This window comes from Lontra canadensis, unplaced genomic scaffold (genome assembly GCF_010015895.1).
Source record: "Lontra canadensis isolate GAN:19392208 unplaced genomic scaffold, GSC_riverotter_1.0 scaffold86, whole genome shotgun sequence".
NCBI lineage: Eukaryota > Metazoa > Chordata > Mammalia > Carnivora > Mustelidae > Lontra > Lontra canadensis.
In genome coordinates, this window is record NW_022631080.1 from 4,542,677 (window position 1) to 4,549,235 (window position 6,559).

The following is a 6,559-nucleotide window of genomic DNA, read 5'->3' on the forward strand; positions in this document are numbered from 1 at the left end:
CAAGCAGAGTTCAATTGTGACATGAAGAAACTATAATTAAAGAGTGAAAACACACACACACACACACACACAGAGCAAAAACACAGGCTAACAAATAGAACGGAGAGACCATGACTTGAGTGTCCTACTTCAGCAAATGAAGGCTAAATTATTGAAAACATGAAGTTCCCATCACTAGCGCTCTAGGCAGATTTCTTTTCTATTTTCTCTAGGTATTGCTTTATGAAGAAGCTCTGTAAGTTTTTTTTTTTTTTTTTTTTAAGATTTTGTTTATTTATTTGACCGAGAGAGACAGTGGGAGAGGAAACTCACGCAGGGGGAGCAGCAGAGGGAGAGGGAGAAGCAGACTCCCTGATGTGGGGCTCGATTCCAGGACCTTGGGATCATGACCTGAGCCGAACGCAGACCCTTAAGGATGGGGCTCCCCAGGCGCCCGGAAGCTCTGTAAATTCTAATGTATTTACGGGAAACGGACTTAACTTGCTCATTTTTGAGCAGCATCTCATCATCAGGACACAGAAAATGATGCCCGCACCTGAGGAAGGAGAAACCCACGGCTCCTCTGGGAACCGGCTCCTGGCGTCCCCCCGGCAAGCCCGACCTGGCTCGGAGCGGTCGGAGCCCTCGCCCCTGAAGCCCCACAAGTCACGCAGCCTCGTCAGGCCTCGTGGACCCGCCTGTAAAGTGATGCTTTGAAAGTACGACGCCGGAGGGACGAAGAAGCGCAAACAGGGTGAAGTGTCCCGAGGAGGGGGGGGGGGGCCCGCCGTTAGCCGTGCACGAAGCCACCGTCGCAGACCACAGAGCAGGCCCTGGTTCCGACTGGCCACTCTCTCCACGTCCCTTGCGTGGCCCGGGGCTCTTCTCCCTCCCTCGTCACAGGGAACGATGCTGTGGTCTCAGCGAGCCTGAAGGGACACTCCTTCGAGCTGGGGAGCCTCCCGCTCCTCTCCGTCTCACTCCTGGGCCAGTCGGCTTCCCTGACACCCGGCCTTTGAGCAGCGCAGAGCGGAGAAGAAGAAACAAAGAAATTCCGGTGCTCCTTCTGTTTGTTTCAGTTGTGTTTTTGGCAGTGTTGGATTTTATGGAAACCCTGTGTTCCTGGAAAATAGCTATGGTTAAACAAATGCATCCCCACCCCCATTCAGAGAATGGCTTAAGACAAAGAAACGTCCTTCCCCATATGACTTAGATGAGCTTCTCTGATGCTTCCCTTATTTGCCTAAGACAAAACCAGACACAGACCCTCCAAATTCCCATTCTTTTTTTTTTTTTTTTTTTTTTTTTTTTAAGATTTTACCCATCCACTTGATAGACAGAGACCACAAGTAGTCAGAGAGGCAGGGAGAGAGAGGAGGAAGCAGGCTCCCCGCTGAGCAGAGAGCCTGCGGGGCTTGATCCCAGGACCCTGGGACCATGACCTGAGCTGAAGGCAGAGGCTTTAACCCACTGAGCCACCAAGGTGCCCCATCCCATTCTTTATCTCATGAACAATTAGCTGACCTGCTTGTTCCTACTGATCCATAGGAGTAAAATGCTTCTTTCCTTTTCCCAGACTTCCGACGTTTGACCCACCTCAGCCTTATAGCAGGCCTCTCCATTATTCTAACAGACCCTTTTTTCCCCTCTTGCAATAACCCTTAGAATAAAGAAAGTCTTTATCTACATCTTGGATGTCTTTTTCATTCAGCAATTTATTGGTTTGCTTTTTGGAAAGGGGCCCAGGCATGAAAGGTAGATGCAGAGTGGTTGGAAAACTAGCAGAGGATAGAAGCAGTGAAGAAAATCCATAGGCATTGTGTTTGTTTTCACAATCTTCTCCTGATGGGAATGAGAGGTGAAGTGGGTGCAGAGTTGAGAAGGCATTCCCATAAGGCTGTGAGGCAGAAGCAGGCTCTGGATCTCTGAGTCCCAAAATGGGTTCTGCACTCAGATCCCTCAGATCCTTGAATGCAGCAACCTGCCTCCTGGAAGCAAGGGATGCCTGCCGAAACTGCTCCTCCTCACCCTTTCCCCCCTGGGAACCCAAGTACAAATATTCTATCTTCTCCAGACTGTTCTCGATGCTGCATCCCCATAACCTGTGATGTCCTAGACCTAGGGACATGCTCTGTATACTACAAGTTTCCATAATAGATAGACTCTTTTGCTACTGTCAAGCTGACTCACTTTCCTCAAATTTCCATTTTCCTGGGGTCCCCTTGGAAAAACAAAGGAGAAAAATGAGGAGAATTAAAGAAAAGTGTCTGTTTCCTTGTTTGTTCAATAGAGCATTCGAAATATAAATCCTTATTTCTTCTAGGCTTGATTAACCCCATGTTTTAGTTCTTTCAGGCTGCTGTAACCAAATGCCAAGGACTGGATGGATTATAAGCAACAGAAATATATTGCTCAGTATTCTAGAGGCAGACAGTATGAGAACAGAGTGCCGGGATGGTCAGATGAGAACCCCTTTGGGTTGCTGATTCTCCTGTATCCTCACGGAGCAGAAGAAGCATTCAAGCTCTCTTGGGAGTCTTTATAAGGGCACTAATCCTATTAATAAGAGCTCTACCTTCATTACTTCATCATCTCCCAAAGGCCCCACCCTGAAGATTAGATTTCAACATATGAATGGCGGGGGACAAACATTCAGACCAGAGCACCCCCAAGTTGCCGAATCAAACTCTGCATTTCTACAAAATCCCTACAGGAATCGTATGTGCATTCAAGTTTTATAAATATCGACTTACAGCATTATCATATTAATATTATGTTTTCTATGCCTGAACCATGTATAAAAGTTCAACATTTCATTGAAATGGGAAGTTGAAAGATAAGTGGTTGGCGTTCACTCAAGACCAGCATGTGAATTCAAGACCATGGTGTTCCTGTATCATCCCTCCAGTCACCACAGGACATTGGCATCTTCTATTGCCAAATGAAGGTGTTGTATATGGGAAGGACCTGGACCTCGCTAGGAGTGAAACCAGAAAGGTGCTGTATTATCCTCTACCTTCTCTGGAGAAGAGGCTGGATACCTGGGCAGGAGTATTTCCTGTGAAGTCAGCAGCAGCCAGTGGTGACCAGAGGAAATAAACCTTAGGCCAAGCATTTAGCCAAATTTCAGAAAATGCCAGAGGTATTTGAAACTTAGTTTATCAGTTCCTTCTCACATCAAGGGCAGAATCCCATCTAAAGAGACCATTTTTATCACTTCTCAGCCTTTTGGCTAAGATGAAGTGTAATATCTGTTCTTATCAGTTTAAATGGACCATTTTCTATCAATACCATAATCACATTCTCTTCTCATCATTCTTTGTATTGAATTTGCACTGTAGAGACTAAACAGATGCCCTAGGCGCTATAGACAAAATGTCCTATTTGATCTTCACAGTACATGAGGCATCAATAAAATATTATTATTGCATTTTACAGATGAGGAAACAGAGACTCAGAAAAGTTGACTTGGAAAAGATTCTAGAGCTAGCAGGTAGTGGAGCAGAAACATAAGTTATTACAATTTATGATATCTGAACCTCCAATCCTACTGTTTCCATTATACCATAATGCTTTACCACATATCTAAATATAGTCTCATCTTCAGTTTACATAGAACATTTACTATTCATTTTTCTTCTCCATATTGACATCAAATAATACTAGTTTAAAGTCACATTATTTAACCATTTTACAAAACCTATTCATATGTTTTGCTTCTTTAGTACTTCTCAACATTTCTGTGAAATGGGCAAAAATGGTACTACGTCCTCCATTTTATTTTATATTTTTTAAAGATTTTATTTATTTATTTGAGAGAGAACTCAAGCAGGGGTGGGGGAGGGAAGGAAGCGGTAGAGGGAGAGGGAGCTGCAGACTCCGCACTGAATGAGAAGACTACACTGGGCTTGATCCCAGGACCCTGAGATCATGACCTGAGCTGAAGGCAGACACTTAACCCACTGAACCACTCAGGCGCCCCCACACCCTCCATTTTAAAGAAGAATTATTAGAAATTTAGATAGGTTAAGGAATTTTCATAATTGAGATAGCTACAAAAAAGACTACATCCAGATCTGAACCTTAAAACTTCATATTCCAAATCCATGACCCTCAAAAATATATCACACTAACTCAACCAACTCTGCACGTCTCCTTGGATTTTGTGGTTTCTAAGGAAAGCACCACTACTTATTTCAAAAAATATGTTATTGTTAGACAAATTACATATGGGGGAGGGGAGACAACCGTGAAATATGCATTATATGTAGTGTCTAAATGTGGCGTCTCTCCCCATCAGATGGGGACCCCCAATCTGTGGGGTGAAGATTCAGTGGAATAAGGTGGTACAGGCAGTGACAAGAATTCACCTGGGGCAGAACAAAGGAGGTAGAAGTTAACTGAATATATGGCTAGGGAGCAGGGTCCAGGACAGCAGAGGAGAGGCTGTCTGCAAGGAGGCAGTGGGATGGGGCTGTTTGTAAAGGGGGAAGGTGAGGAGGTATGGGGACATATGTAGTTTTCCCTTTGTTGGTAACTATGCCCAGTTGTAAGGAGCCCATTAGTTAGTTAGGGCCTACGGCTGTTTTGAGGTGGGTCACCCAATGGGCCTGTCCGTATTCAGCCAGGGCGTTGCTTTGGGCCCTTTCTACATTCCATTGCTCAAACCTGCTGCCTTAAAGTGGCCTCCACATATATTTCGCCAACAGTGGGATGAGATTAAGCTAATATACCAAAAAATATTTAAAATCTAAGGTTATTATTTTTTTTACCTCTTCTGAATTTTATTACTATATTCCATAGAGAAAAGTAGATAAAACATACATGTACTGTATAATAAATGATCAAAATGTAAACATCTAGTCAAGAAACAGAAATTGCCAGAACACTCAGACTACCGATACACCGCTTCAGGGAAAAAAAAAACAAAAGAGAGAGAGAGATTCCAGACAGAAGGTCCCAGATGAAAGAAGGGAATAAGAACAAAAAACAGTAAATACATAGGTAAATGCACACTGACTACATTAAAATACTAATAATGTATAGTAGATTTATATATGTAGAATTAAACGGATGGCAATGATAATTTGTAAACTGACATGGGGTAAATGAAAGTGTGTTGAATTCCTTGAATTATTTGAGAAGAAAACAAAGTATTGATCTTTTTAAATCAACTTTATTATGAAATGTAGTGCACATATAGAAAGTCCATAGAAAATAAATGCATAGTTTAAAAGAAAACTGAAAAGTGAATACCTGTGTATTCATTCCATTTCCTTACCCAGCACAACCTCCTGCCCTTCCCATACCAGAGTAAAGCTTATTCTGTGCAGTGTAAATGCCTGACAATTAGCTTTCTTGATGGCAATGTAAGTGCCTGACATTAAGCTTCTGATTGCTGAGGCAACCACTTCAAAGTGATCCATCCCAAGTAAACACATTGTCTGGTAAGCAGCTAGGCAACTAGATGAAGAGCTAGGCAAACCTACTAAGGAAGTTCCCCTATTAGAAAGCCCTGGTAGATTTAGATAACTGACGTTTTGAGTTGATTACCCATGTCCCTTCCCACTTTTTAACTCCTGTTCTTATGTTTTAAAGTGTGTACCAATAATAGAGCTTGAAGTCTGGAATTATGATGCCACCAGCTTTGGTTTTCTTTTTCAACATTGGTCTGGCAATTTGGGATCTTTTCTGGTTCCATAGAAATTTTAGGATTATTTGTTCCAGTTCTGTGAAAACAAGTTGATGGTATTTTGATAGGGATTGCATTGAATGTGTAGATTACTCTAGGCAGCATCGACATTTTCACAGTATTTGTTCATCCAATCCATGAGCATGGAACGTTTTTCCATTTCTTTGTGTCTTCCTCAATTTATTTTATGAGTATTCTATACTTTCCTGAGTACAGATTCTTTGCCTCTTTGGTTAGATTTATTCCTAGGTATCTTATCGTTTTGGGTGCAGTTGTAAATGGGATCGACTCCTAAATTTTTCATCTGCCTTGTTGTTGGTGTATAGATATGCAACTGGTTTCTGTGTATTGATTTTATATCCTGACACTTTACTGAATTCCTGTATGAGTTCTAGCAATTTTGGGGTGGAGTTGGGTTTTCCACATAAAGAGTATCATATCATCTGAAAAGAGTGAGAGTTTGGACTGCAAGCTCTATTACAAAGCTATAATCATCAAGACAATATGGTACTGGCACAAAAACAGACACATAGATCAATGGAACAGAATAGGGAACTCAGAAATGGACCCTCAACTCTATGGTCAACTCATCTTTGACAAAGCAGGAAAGAATGTCCAATGGAAAAAAGACAGTCTCTTCAACAAATAGTGTTGGGAGAATTGGAAAGACACATGCAAAAGAACGAAACTGGACCATTTCCTTCCCCCATACACAAAAACAGACTCAAAATGGATGAAAGACCTCAATGAGATAGGAATCCATCCAAATCCTTGAGGGAGAACACAGGCAGAAACCTCTTCGACCTCATCCACAGCAACTTCTTCCAAGAAACATCAGCAAAGGTAAGGGAAGCAAGGGCAAAAATGAACTACTGGGACTTCATCAAG

The 6,559-nt window shown here is 42.4% G+C and overlaps 1 pseudogene; it reads left to right on the forward strand.

Annotated features, from left to right (window-relative positions):
• The first annotated feature begins 3,191 nt into the window (after positions 1–3,191).
• Positions 3,192–3,300, forward strand: LOC116882669 (annotated as a pseudogene).
• The last annotated feature ends 3,259 nt before the right edge of the window (positions 3,301–6,559 follow it).